The following is a 14,541-nucleotide window of genomic DNA, read 5'->3' on the forward strand; positions in this document are numbered from 1 at the left end:
AAGGGGGGGAGGGGCACCTAGGTGGCTCAGTCGGTTAAGCATCTGCCTTCAGCTCAGGTCATGATCCTGGGGTCCTGGGATTGAGCCCCAAGTTGGGCTCCCTGCCCCATGGGAAGCCTGCTTCTCCCTCTCCCTTTGCTACTCCTCCTGCTTGTGCTCTCTCTCTCTCTCTCTATTAAATGAATTTTTTTAAATGGGGAAAAAGTGAGAAGGCACAATATACAATCCAGAAGGAGGTAACTGAGAGAATGGGGAGGGGCAGTATTCAAGAGATGATAGCTGACAACTTTCCCAACTGATGAAAGATTCTAATCCTCAGATCAGGAAACCCAAGCAGAATAAATAAAAAGAAATAACACTTAGCTACATCATCATGAAACTGCAAAACACAAGAAGAGGAAAAAGATCTTAAACACTGTCAGAGAAAAAAGACAAATTATCAATACAAAACTGACAGTTGGACTAATAGTTGATCTCTCACAAAACAACGAAACCAGAAGCCTGTGATATATAATCCTTAAAGAGCTGGGGAAAAAATCCGAAAACATATATCCTGTGATCAGAGCTCATGCTTAGAACAGCTGTAACAGATTTTTTTTTTTAATTTTTAAGAATTATTTATTTACTTTAGAGAGAGGGAGAGAGAGTGTGAGAGGAGGGAGGGGCAGAGGGAGAGAACCTCAAGCAGACTCCCTGCTGAGCACTGAGCACAGAGATGGACATGGGGCTCCATCTCACAACCCTGAGATCATGACCTGAGCCAAAATCAAGAGTCAGATGCTTAACCAACTGAGCCACCCAGGCACCCGAACAGACATTAACATTTGTATAGACTCCCTCACTTGTTGGTAAAGAGCTGCTGCTCAAACACCACCCCCTGCCCAGGCACACCTCTGCTGACCTGCCACCATTGGACCCTGGGATACATCCTGATCGAGCAATCAAATGTCAATGTGGGGCATACCATGAGCTTCTAGGACCAGTATACCACCATCGGCTCTCCCCATGCTCCCACACCTCCCAGGGAGCCCATCTGTCCTTTCACCCACCAGCCAGCCCTCCATGGCTCCCACTTGTCACTCCCTGCCCTCCTCTTGCCCCCTGACCAGACCAAGCCTATACCCCTTTGTGGAAAATCACTCCCTTGCAACAGTGCTGGCCCACAAGCAATTGGGCTCCCTGGGAAGATAGTTCCTCCCAGCCATGACTGTCCGTCCACTACTAACCAGCTCTCCTTCAGAGTCACACATCTGTGGCCACTGGGGGGAGATGCAGCCCGTGTGGATTTCACCTCTGAGCATGCCAGTGAGGGACACAGAGGACAGCCAGGTAATGGGGGCCCGCCAGCAGCCAGACAGCTCGGGCTCCCCCTGGCACTCCCTCCTGGCAGGAGTCTTTAATAAATGTAGATCCACCCCATAAATTAAATCAATAGTTACAGTCTTCCCACAAAGAACACACAAAACCCAGATGGCTGAGAAGTAAGCTCTCTTGAGTGTTCAAGGAACAGTTAATTCTCAGCTTATCCTAGTGTCTCTAAAGAAAGGTCAACCGAGAACACTCCCAACTCATTTTATGAGACTTATATAAACTTGATACCCAAACCAGACATGAACAGTATAAAAAAGTTCTCTTAGGAGCATAAATGCAAAAACCCTAAATAAAACATTAGCACACTAAATCAAGAAATACATAAAAATAACAACGCATCACGATCAAGTTAGATTTATTCAAAGATACAAACTGGTCCCATGTTAGAAAAATCTGGTAATGCAATTCACTACAATAACAGATTCAAAGACAGAAACCATATGATCATCTTAATAGATTCAGAATCGTCTCCAATAAAATTCAATAACCACTTACATTTTAAAAATAAAAACAATTTGTGGCAAACTAAAATAAAAGGGAACCTACTTAATCTGATAAAGCTTATCCATAAAGAACTTGCGGCAAATATCCTGCTTATGACTAAAACATAAAATGATTCCTAAAATCAGGAAGCAGCAAAGATTTCCATTATGACTGTTTTCTTTTCATTATATTGGAAGTACCTCCCAGTGCAAGAGAAGAAAAAGAAATTCATGTTGTAAAGACTGGAAAGGATTTGCAGATAACATGATTATCTATGTAGAAATCTAAAAGAATATATACATAAAATGCTCGAGTTAGTAAGAGAGTTCAGGAAGTCTGCAGAATGTAAGATGAGTACATAAAAACTATTTAATTTTGCAAGCCAGACATGAAGAAATGACACTACTTCTGACAATGGCAGATGAGGTTCACTTGCACTAACCCTCCCACTTAGGCTAACTGAAAATCTACACAAAGTGTACGTTTTGTAGCCTGGAGGGCATTAAAAGAGTAAAGGATTCTCGGCAAAGATACACGAAGAGATGGCAAAACAAAGAAGTCAGAAGGCATAGGAATTCAGAAAAGTTGAAAATAAAAGGATGGGAGAAAGCTTGTGTGGGGGCGCCTGGGTGACTCAGTCGGTTAAGCGTCTGCCTTCGGCTCAGGTCATGATCCCAGGGTCCTGGGATCGAGTCCTGCATCGGGCTCCTGGCTCAGCGGGGAGCCTGCTTCTCCCTCTGCCCCTCTCCCTGCTCTCTCTCTCTCTCTCACAAAAATAAATAAACTTTAAAAAAATCTTTAAAAAGAAAGCTAGTGTGGTGTATGAAGATCAGGCAAAGCAGACTTTAAGGCAAAAAAAAAGGCTTTAAGAGATAAAAGGGACACTTTGTAATGTTTATTTCACCAGGAAGAGCGAAGGTTCAATAATAATGTGGCCTCACGCTGATTATAAATCAAGTATCCACACAAAAGTATACCTGCTGCATATTCCATCTAGATAAGGCTCTGAACCAGACTATTGACAAATTCTCACAGAAGCAATAAAACTACTAGGGAAGGAAGAAAGGACAGAGGGAGGGAGGGAAGGAAGAAGGGAGATTGTTATAAAGACCAGAATGATTATGTCTCAGGTGACGAAGGGGGAATGTGAACTTGGAGGGGCACTCAGGTAATAAGAAAGAAGTTTAAAAGACAGCATTTGTAATAACTACTAAAACAAGATTTTACAGAGAATTATGTATCTTCATAGAAAGATATACATAAGACCTAAATAAGTGGAAAAATATGGATAGGAAGACTCAATTTTATGACGGTATCAGTTCCACCCAAATTAGCATATAGTCACTGTAATGTAAATCAAAACCCAAATATGTATTTTTGCGCAACTTGACAAGTCAATTTGGTAATTTGTACAAAATAAAGAAGAGAAGAATAGTATACAAGCCAAGGTTTAGAGAAGCAGAACCAGGATAAATAAAAATAAATAAAATTAGAAAAAAATAAATAGTATATATATTTTATATAAAGAGCAAGAGAGACCGAGACACAGAGAGACAGCAAGAGACAGATTTATTATAAGGAACTGGCTTACGTGATTGTTGGAACTGGCTAAGCAAATTCAAAATCCGTGAAGGAGGCCGTCAGAAGCACGACGGAACTCACCGGAAGCGGCCGCAGCCGTCGTCCACGGGGGGCGTTCCTTCTCTCTCCTGGGGCATCTTACGTCCTACGTCTTACGTCCTACGTCTTACGTCCTACGTCGTTCCAACAGATTCAGTGAGGCCCACCCAGATAATCCAGGATAATCTTCTTAAAGTCAACTGATTAAGGGCTTGAATGACATGGGCAACATTACCTCACAGCAACAGCTAGACCGCTTCACTGGGACTAGAGCCTAGCTAAGTGGGCAGATGAAAAACGCCATCACAAATTGACAAACTTGTCCGCCAAAGAGGCCGACTTGACGTTCCGGATACCAAGGCTTATGATAGCGCTGCGTTCGTGAGGACGGTGGTGGTAGGCGGCACAGGGCGGTCCTGGGACACGCCGACAGCTAATGAACAGACGCAGGTGTATAGTGAGGGCTGGAAAACGGTCTAGGGGGCATTGGAGATCAGTGAGGGAGAGACGGGTTATTCAGCAAATGCGTTGGGAGAACACATTATCCACACCAAAAATGATGAAAATAGATCCCTATTCATACTCTACACACGCACGCACGCACACTCACATGCACACACGCATGCGGACACACAGACACAATGGATGGGAAATCGACCTTGGGTTACCTTTTCTCTTCTGTTTCCCTTGAAACCTGATAGAGGTAGAATTTCAGCTGTGTGTCAAAGCAGCAATGCTTATGATAACAAATTACCCCTGATTGAATATATTTGTTCTGGAAGACTGTAAATGAACCGTAAATATCTTGTGGGAAGCTTCCCTGGCGCCACATAAGTTCTAACTAGGCATTTTCCTTGCCAGCACCTCAAAGCTATGTCCTAGTTAGAAGAGTTATTGGTTCCTACCGAGCCTGGAGGTTCCAAGCCAGTGTGATCACTGAGATGAGAGTTGCTTTTTTCCACATCCTCGCCAACACTTGCTTATTGTGTTTTTGATTTTAGCCATTCTGACAGGTGTGAGGTGATATCTCATTATGGTTTTGATTTGCATTTTCCTTATGATGACTGATGAGGATCTTTTCATGTGTCTGTTGGTCATTTGTATGTCTTCTTTGGAAAAATGTCTATTCAGATCCTCTGCCCGTTTTTTAATTGGATTATTTGTGGGGGTTTTGGTGTTTAGTTGTGTAAGTTCTAAATTTTGAATATTAACACCTCATAGGATATATTACTTGCTAATATCTTCTCCCATTCAGTAGGTTGCCTTTTTGTTTTGTTGATGGTTTCCTTTGTTGTACAACAGCTTTTTAATTTATTTGGACATAGTCCCAATAGTTTATTTTTGCTTTTGTTTCCCCTGCCTCAGGAGACATATCTTAAAAAAAATGTTGCTATAGCTGATGTCAGAGAAATTACTGCCTATTTTCTCTTATAGGAGGTTTATGATTTCAGGTCTCACATTTACATCTTTAATCCATTTTGAGTTTATTTTTGAGAGACAGAGAAGGGGGGATGGTAGAGGGAAAGGGAGGGAATCTCAAGCAGACTCTCTGCTGAGCACAGAGCCCAACTTGGGGCTCGATCTCTCACGACCCTGAGATCATGAGCTGAGCTGAAATCAAGAGTCGGATGCTTAACTGAATGAGACACCCAGGTACCTCATTTTGAGTTTATTTTTGTGTATGGCGTGAGAAAGTGGTCTAGTTTCATTCTTTTGCATGTGGCTGTCCAGTTTTCCCAACACCATTTATTGAAGAGACTGTCTTTTCCCCATTGTACATTCTTGCCTCCTTTGTCATGGATGAATGGACCATCTAAGGGTAGGTTTATTCCTGAGCTCTCTGTTTGTTCCGTTGATCTATGCGTCTATTTGTGTGTGTGTGGGGGGGGCAGTTCTTGTTTAATTTCTATTATTATTCTTTTGAATATACACACATATAAACTCTTTCTGTGTATTATATATCAACATATAAATAATTTTCGATGTAAAGAGTTTGCCTTATAAAGGGTGGATATTGGCTGGTGCCAGCAGCAACGTCCTGGAGAGAGGAGAGTCCTCTCACTCTCACTACATTCTCAGAGGCCAGGGGGTGGGAGCGGCCACACTCAGGGTACAAGTGAGTAGCCCTTTCCGACGGAGCCTCTCCTCTAAAATCAAGACCTCGGGAGCGCCTGGGTGGCTCAGTCGGTTGGGCGTCTGCCTCCGGCTTGGGTCATGATCCCAGGGTCCTGGGATCGAGGCCCGCGTCGGGCTCCCTGCTCAGCTCATGCTCTCTTCTATCTCTGTCTGTCTCTCTCTCAAATAAATAAATAAAATCTTTAAAAAATAAAAAATAAAATCAAGACCTCGGTCCCTGAAACCAAGGCTTGCCCGTTTCAAATTCCACAGCAACAGGAGTATTTGTGCCACACATACCTTGTTGTGAAAGAAAGCTATTCTGCAAATGATCTGTGGCAAAATGAAGGTGACACCATGGCCACCACCGTCCCTGTCACTCCCACACCTGGGGAGCCTGCCAACCTCAGCTGGACTATTTCAGGTGCTGGTTTTCTTGCCCTTGGCTCCTTCTACCAGCCCAGCTCAAGCAAACTCTGAAGATATTTTATCCTCTGTGGCATTTTGGCTTAACAAGAATTTCAAATTAAGATACCTCCCTAAGGAGAACAGGAAATTTAGAGCCAACCTTTTCAGCAGGTTTCAGTCTTAAGTAGAATGTCTTCTGTATTTCCACAGGATTCCCCCAATTGAATAGATTCCAGTGATTCTATTTGCTTTCCTATCTAAAGGGCTGCAGAGCAGAAGTGGAAAATAACACAGATTCCGAGTCCCAGAGACAGCTGAACTGTGAGAGGTACTTTTATGAAATATTATTTCAGTGTGTGGCAATGTAGTTAATGGCAGAATAAGCTCAGTCCTTAAGGTCCTTGTGTGATATTTCTTCGCTTTTAGCAAATACACCCTCATTCCCCAATTTCCAAAGCATATCATTTTGCCTCTCAATTTTCTTTCCTTTAATTTTGGCAAAAATCACTAGAAATAATGACTACTGCACCATCTTTACAAGTTAAAAATACAGGTGGGAAAATCAATTGATTTATTAAACAAGCCTGATATGGGGAGAACATAGGAACCAAACAGTTCCCCCCCCCCATTTCTCCCTGTGATTTTCCTGGTCACTCACAGCTAATGCAAACATCCTCAGTCCAGAAATTGGAAACACCAGGCCCCCATCAGAGTCCAGATGAGCACGAGATGTGAAGTTGTGCCTCCCCACCTTTCTCCAACGAGGCCTGGCCCTGGGCAGGAGGCCAGCCCGCAGAAGAAAGGGCAGGTCAGCAGCCCTCTTCCTGCTCCCCTAACCCATCTCCTCCTTGTCTCCTCAGCTGTGCTGGAGTGCCCCCCCCCAAGAGGAAGTGGGCGATGTGAGAGGGAGGGAATGTTCTCCCCGCACTGGTGCTATTGTAAGCTGGCTTTGTGCATTTGGGGCTGGTGATAGGTTGACACTGTTTTTGTCACTGGTGCTCTTGAGCATGTTTTGGCAATCTACCCCATCAGTGTGGACCTTCCCAGAAATTCTCTGGGCCTGGGCATATGCATCTCTACCTGGCTGGCTGCTTGAAGCCCCTAGGACTCAGGTGCCATCTTCAGCTTCTCTGAGCTGAGCTGAAAGGCTCTTCCAGGTGGTCTGAGACAGGACCTGAGGTGAGCCCATGCTGCGTCTGCCTCTTGCTTACACCTGGATCTCATCCAGGAGAAAAGTCAGGACAAACTCTAGAAGGTCGGGTCCATCTGGAGCCCAGAGCATCTCCTTCATCAGCCGTCCAGCTGGTCTCTGGGCCATTGGCTTTCTCAGGAGAGTGTGTCTCTTCAGTTGGCAATGACCCTGTGACTCTAAGAGGCACATGTCTAGCTCTCCGGAACGGTATTGTTCAAGCCCCTCTTGCAGGCCTTGAAGACAGGGCAAGCACCCTTGGCCCTCCTCCTTGGGGGGTGCTGGTGGGAGAAGGGGGGCATTCACAGCACACTCGCAACTCCTCTTTCATGCAAGTCCCCACTCTCTGCTCTTCCAGCACTTTCCCCCGTTGGTGTGGGAACGAGGTTTGGAATTCATCATCCAGCTCCAAGCACTACTTTTTCACAGGTTCTCCAGAGGAGGATGCTCTCCTTCCCAGCTCACTTCCATGCTAATTGTCTTGGGCTCTCAGGCAAAGGTTTCACTTACCGTCCTGTGTCAGCAGGTGAAGGAAGAACAAGGAAACTAGCTAGGTGTTCTGGGTAAACTGGGAAAATACAGGAACAGAAATGACAGAGTAAGAGAATCCAAGCAGGACGTGGTCTGGGCCATGGTGTTTCAAGGAAGAGCGTTGCAGGTGTCAGTGCAAAACTGAGTCAATACGTAGGAAGGATTTTAACTGTAGACATGGGGGAAGGAGTAGGTTGATTCAAAGGGCTAGGATTTCACAACAGGTGGAACATGAAAATGCGTAAGTAAAATATAAATAAATCTGGAGCAAAATACTCAGTTTGTGGTCTTCCTTTGATTATTTCTCAATGAAGTGGTGGTCTGTTCTGCTTCCTGGTTTTATAAATATTATCTGTTTCATAGGTAAAGTGATCAGGTTAGTTGTTAGTAGTGACCGAAGAGGAGAGTTAGTCAAGCGGGCACAGAGCTCTGCTGTCCTAGATTCTGAGAAATGGAAACAAGGATATATGGTCTCTGTGCACAGGCAGTTCATTGCTTAGTTGGGGGAGCCTACCAGGGGCCAGCCCTGGGCCTAAGCTGTGATAGGTGATTGCCCCGCACCAGCGGGACTGTGACAGAGAGGTCACTCAGCCAGAGGGGGCTGCACCCACAGCGACTTCTCAGAAGCTGAGAGGTGGGCAGGGCACAGCTGCCTCAGCGTCTGATATGGTGGCTTCAACCCTACAGGTGCTCCTGGATCTTGCACGTAAGGATGCTCTAGGGCAGGCGTCAGCAGACTACAGTCTGGGGGCCCAAGTAAAATTGTACCAAATCATGACCAACTCTCATTCCCAATCCTTACAAGAACGCTGGGTCATAAGCACTGTCACGTTCGCAACGCAGATGCAGAATGGAGACTCAGAGTCTTGAGGTAGTCGAGGAAATTCTTCAGGTCTCACAGTAATTGTCACCCCTAGTCAATAAAACCTTCTCGAGATCCTCCCAGAACACCGTCGATGTCTCCTTTGCAGTGTTTCTGCAATTACATTCTTTCTAACAATGTGATGCCTGGGTTCCATGAGGGCAGGAGTCCTGCATGGTCGCCATCATCTACAATGTGTGGCAATGCCCAGCACGCGACAGGAAGTCAGTAAACAGCAGCTGACTGATTGGCAAACCCCGGCTGTGTCGTGAGGAGCTAAGCCCCAGTTTGAACCCACGTCAGACTTCTGCCTGCTGGCCAGACCGCCTCACCTGGTGGATCGCTGCAGCTTCGCTAGCACTATTTCTCCTCCTCTTGTAGCCAATACAGCCCCTCACCACTGAGACCTTCTCAAGCTCTCTCTACACACCCCCATCCTTCTTCCTTGCTTCTGTAGCCTTTTCTTCATATACTGCTTCATCTCCCCTTACTAATAGCCTGAAGTCAGTTATAGGTCATGGGATTAGCACAAGAAAAGAAAGGAAGGAAGGAAGGAAGGAAGGAAGGAAGGAAGGAAGGAAGGAAGGAAGAAGAAAGAAAGAAAGAAAGAAAGAAAGAAAGAAAGAAAGAAAGAAAGAAAGAAAGAAAGAAAGAAAGAAAGAGAAAGAAAGAAAGAAAGAAAGAAGAAAGAAAGAAAGAAAGAAAGAAAGAAAGAAAGAAAGAAAGAAAGAAAGAAGGAAGGAAAAGGGCAAAATAAAATAAAAAAACCAAACCGTTTATAGACTGTTGCTTAATTTTGAGAGATGTATTCCCAAAGATTCATATACTTCAAAACTCACATAATTCCAGTTTAGTTTTTCCATAGAAATCAATTTAAATTAGGGAGACGTGTTCCCAGAGAGTGTACACATACAAGCATTGTAAACTCAGGGCCTCCTTAGGGTGGGATTCATATTTCAGCCATGTCACCAACATTTTTCCATTATACTTTCTGGTTATAAAGATTTCTTTTTTTTTGCTACTTTGAAAGTGGACCTATTTTACTGCTGCCTTCTATTTTCTAAGCATCAGTACTAATATTTTGCAGAGAATTTTCTCCTCAATTACAATGGCAGTTGTTGGCCTTTTTCACAATGTCTTATTATATAATATCTTCTGTTCTGAATTTTGATTCAGAGGCATATCTTCCAGCATCGGCACCAGAATGTAATAAATGCTTGCGTAACATTGTTATAGGATGTTTAAAAAAACATGCTAAAATTTTCTTACAGGGAAAGTCCTTGGAGAAGTACTGATGCTCATAAACAACAGTGTGGTTCACATGATTGTGATGAGGAGAGCAGCTATTTCTGTTTACAAGATAACTTTTGCCATGAAATGAAAATAGCACAAATTTAGTCTACAATTACTCTGCTAGCAAGCTTTTTTGGATGGGGCTAAGGCGTGATTAGAATTGTTCCCTTTTTTGTGTGCAGAAAATGAGACTTAATTTCTATATGGTATTGTTTGAAATGCACACAAAATGTAACCATATATATTTGATGAAAATAATAGGGGCTGTGCCTTTTAAAACCTTTTAGCAGAGTAAAAAAACAATCACTGCTTTATTTCTTCTGGTGTATCTCTAGCTGAATGCTGAATGTATACACTGACTTTGTATTTTTTAAGTCAATGATGGAGAAACAGAGACTGCAGGAAATCAAGGAAATATGAGATGGTGCAACAATTTGCCATTTTGTAAATTTACTTTTTAAATATTCTCAAAGAAAAAGTAAAAGAACCCAACCTCTCCAGCCCTTTGATTGACTAAACCATTAGTAACATGTATCACCAGTGGTTTAGTCCTGATTTAAGAGGTGGAAGATAGGGAAGGCTTTCACTGGATTAGAAATTAGACTATATAACAACCAGAAAGAGGGAAGAAAAAAAAATATATATATATATACATTTAAACTATGTACTTCAGGCCCAGAAGACAATTTAGGGCTTTTGGAGTCAGGATGGTGCTTAATAAGTCAATGATTCAAATCTCTCCTCATGAGATACAATAAATACTAATAAAAAGTGAGTTTAAAAAAATGAGTCCCAAAAAGGAAATTATTTAATATCGTACAAATACTCAGAAAATACCCAGACCATGGAAGCAGACGGCACATCTGTAGTGGGTGCTGCAGCGAGGAGTATAGATGCCCCTTCAGACTGCCCAGCTGTTGAGTGAGCGTCTGCTGATTGCTCACCCCCTGAGTCCCGTCCCCCACCGCCCCCCATCCCCGGGAGCTGATTTCCACTGAAGGGAGCTGCCTTGCCCAAGCTTAGGCATCCTTTCCAGAGGCAGCTGCACCTACTTACTGGTTGTGGGGTACAAAAGCCTACCTCTTGCTTCATTTGGGCTCCCAAACATTCAGTTGGGTGGGCTGAAGCCTCTGTTGCAACTGCATTGCTGTTCAGCTTCTCCCAAGGCCCCGTCCTGCTTCCCTCACTCCCTTAGCAGTGTTGCTGCTGAGAACATTCCCCAGTAAATCTCCTGCAAGCTCCTCTCCAGCTCAATTTCCAGGGGACTCACAGTAGGAAAACAAACACGAGAAGAAAAGTGATTTTTAGTACGTCTTCATGTAGAAATCAGGAAACTACACTTTTCCTATTTCCCATTCCAAGATTGTAGAGACAAGCTTTCAGACAGCAGAAGGCAGAGCAACAAGCAGCCACAAGAATAGAAACAGTGCCGATAACGTCCAGTTTTCAGAAGAGGGGCTGAGCTGAGAGTCTGGAAAGTTAACAGGTGAGTTGATCTCAGCCATAGTTCTGGAAAATCCTCCCTTTCTTAGACCAACTCTGTTCTGCCTGATGTGCAGTCAACCTGAGAAGCAGGCAGAAGTCTCCAGCGATTAACTCGACACAACATATAAATATAACAGAGAAACCTGGTCCAACAGGTTGTCAAGTGGCAGGAAAAATAGAGCTCTCCACTGAGAATGCTTCAGTTTGGGTAGGCTTTTCCCCTGAACCTTTAATAGGGAAGAGAAAACCCACATGTGATTCTTATTCCATGATGGTAGATTATCTTTCTTCCAAAAGTACACTAGGTACTATGAAACACTATATCCACTTCAAAAGTTATTTTTCATAAAAGTCCTCTCAGTTATGCAGATTTCCTTCCTTTTTTGTAATCATCCTCTTTACCTCCCTACATGTCCTACTTCCAAACCCAGTCTCCTCTGGTCACCACGCCTTTCTCACCCAGTCGCGCTCACACTAACTACATCTTACTTTGCCCTCCCTTCCTCCCCTCCCCCCCCACCGCACAACTTCCACCAGTACCAGTTGACTATACTATAGATGCTAATCAACCTGTAAGAAGCTTCCTAGAGGCTTTGTTTCCCGTCCGCCATTTTCATTCAATTTGACTTCTCCCTCTGTAGTCCCTGCCACGGCTAATTGGGTCAGGGGAGCCTAACCTGGGGGGGGGGGGCAATCGGGAGGATGGACTGGACCAGAGCAGCTTGTACTTCTGTGTCTCTCAGTCTCTCTACATCGCCGCCCCATCTGGGATTTGACCTGAAGAGTTTTGCAAATGCTGGGGCTGAGATTGCCTTTGGAAGTGACCATTGAAAGAATTAAACCAGCCTGGTTCAAGCACAAGAGCTGCCACCGTGAGCAAGTAAATTATCTGACTTATGCCTCAATTTCCTCATCGTTCAAATATGGATGATACCACCAAGCTCGTAGTGTTGTGAGAATTAAAACTGAATGGGACTTGTGTATGTGCTGCACCCTGGACAGTGCCTGACCCATAATAGCAGTCACCAGGCAAAGGAGAGCTGGTATCTCTTCCTCTCACATTGATGATAAAGCTGGATGGTTTCCCTTGAGTGTGGGCTGAGTCTAGTGATTCACTTCTAACAATAGAGTACAGAGAGAGGACACTGGAAAGAGCACAGCAGAACTTCACAGTGCAGAAGACTGGTTCTGTCTTAGATCCTTGCAGAAAACCCACCTGGCTTTTGACTTGGGTTTTACTCTTAGCTTTGTCCTAAATCCGCTGCAGGTACATGAGTTTTAACCTGATGACCAGTCTTCCCTGACGTTGACCCAGCACAGGTCCCTAGGAATTGAACCTGGGGCCGACATCATTTTCTGTAGGAGCACAGTGCTGAGGTTCCAGAATGAAGATAGATTTTGAAATCTGCAGCATGAAGAGGAAGGACGGGATCCCTTAGGGAAAACACATACAGTAGGAACAGAAAGCTGAAGGCAGAACATTGGGGAATATCAAAAATTCTGGGAACCAAAGAGGGTGGTAAAAGATGTATGAGGAGAAGCAGAGAAGGGTGTCAGGGAAATTCAAAGCATAAGGATTCAAGCCATTAGTGAGCCATGAAATCAATATACTTGGTTGTAACTAGCACAGAAAAAGAATGGAACTGGAAATATCAGAGTTTCTTGTGCACTCTGTTGAGAAACTTTAGTTTTAGCTGTGTACCTGTATGTGTTTACTGGGTTGCTATGTAAAAAGTTCTTTCTCAAACTGAGTTGCAGTCAAAGAAAAGCACCGACATAGGAGTTCCAAGGGGGAGCAGCTGTCCACAGACCAAGTGCAGTAGACTGGTCTAGAAAGGCAAGGGCCGAATCAAAATGTCCATCGGGTGTGAGCTCATGCTACAGTGGTAATGATTTCACAACATATAAATATATCAAATCAACACTTTGTATACCTTAAACTTACGTTATGTTATATGACAATTATATCTCAATAAAGCTGGGGGAAAATGTCCATCAGATATGGCAACATGGAGTCCAGGTGACCTGGTCACAGTAGTTTCCACAGTGCATTGGAGAAGGAGTGCCCACCCCACCGGGTGGAGAGGTGTGTGGGAACTTCGAAGAGGAGAGAGTAAGAATAGGTCTCCTTGTCAAAAACCTTGGCACAGAAAGGAGGAACTGGGCAGCTACGGAGGGGGCTGAAGATCAAGGTGTATTGCTTACTAAGGATAGGACTTAAACAAATCTATAGAAATGGCTGAAGATATGGGGCCAGTGGATCATGGATGGAACGAGCTCTAAGAGAGAAAGAGTCAGGAGAATGGCTTCAGGAGCTAGTTACGGAATGGGGGAAGCAGACAGTCTAACATAGATGACATGTGGGTACACATTAGTGGGAAATGGAACTGTGGCAGTTCACATGTGAAAGCCTGAATTTCCTCCATAAAATAAAGCTGACATTCAGTCAGCAGCTCAATGTGCTATCTCATGGGGCACCTGGTGGCTCAATCGAGGGTCTGACTCTTGGTTTCAGCTCAGGTCATGATCTCAGGGTCATGAGACCAAGCCCCACATTGGGCTCCACGCTGGGCATGAAGCCTGCTTGGGATTCTCCCTCTCCCTCTACCCATACCGCCCCCCCCAACTCTCTCTCTCTCTAATAAGTAATCTCTAAAAAATAAAAATAAATGCGCTACCTTAACAATTTTTATAATATTGTAGCTCTTCCTACAAGATGCTAAAGAATTTCAACTGTGGAGATTACCGGTCATGTAATGATGTTGCTCAGCCAAGCCTAGAACTGTAACGGGGCCCAGGATGGGTGCTGAGGGTGTGCTCCAGCCCCCGAGCAGCCGAAAAGAGGTGGACCCGGGCATGTGTTGCGCAGCATCTCAATGTTGGCAGAGCAAAAGGTAGGACAGGTTATGCTGTTGGCGGCAGGGACCAAGGTACAGGCTGAGTTCAGCCGACGTGGGAAGCCGGGGTGTCCAGGCAGGCGGCTGGCTGTGATACGCTGGTGGTACATCTAGCGCCCTCTAGTGGCAAAAGGTACCAGGTGGGACCCACTGACTAGAGGCAGAAAACTCTGTAAACTTTTTTGTAAAAGGGCCAAATAACTCAGTATTTTCGGCTTTGAGGGCCATTCGGTCTTTGCACATAAAGAAATGAGCATGGTCGTGTGCCAACAAAATTTTGTTTACAA

The sequence above is a fragment of the Halichoerus grypus genome, chromosome 9 (genome assembly GCF_964656455.1).
Source record: "Halichoerus grypus chromosome 9, mHalGry1.hap1.1, whole genome shotgun sequence".
NCBI classification, from domain to species: Eukaryota; Metazoa; Chordata; class Mammalia; order Carnivora; family Phocidae; genus Halichoerus; species Halichoerus grypus.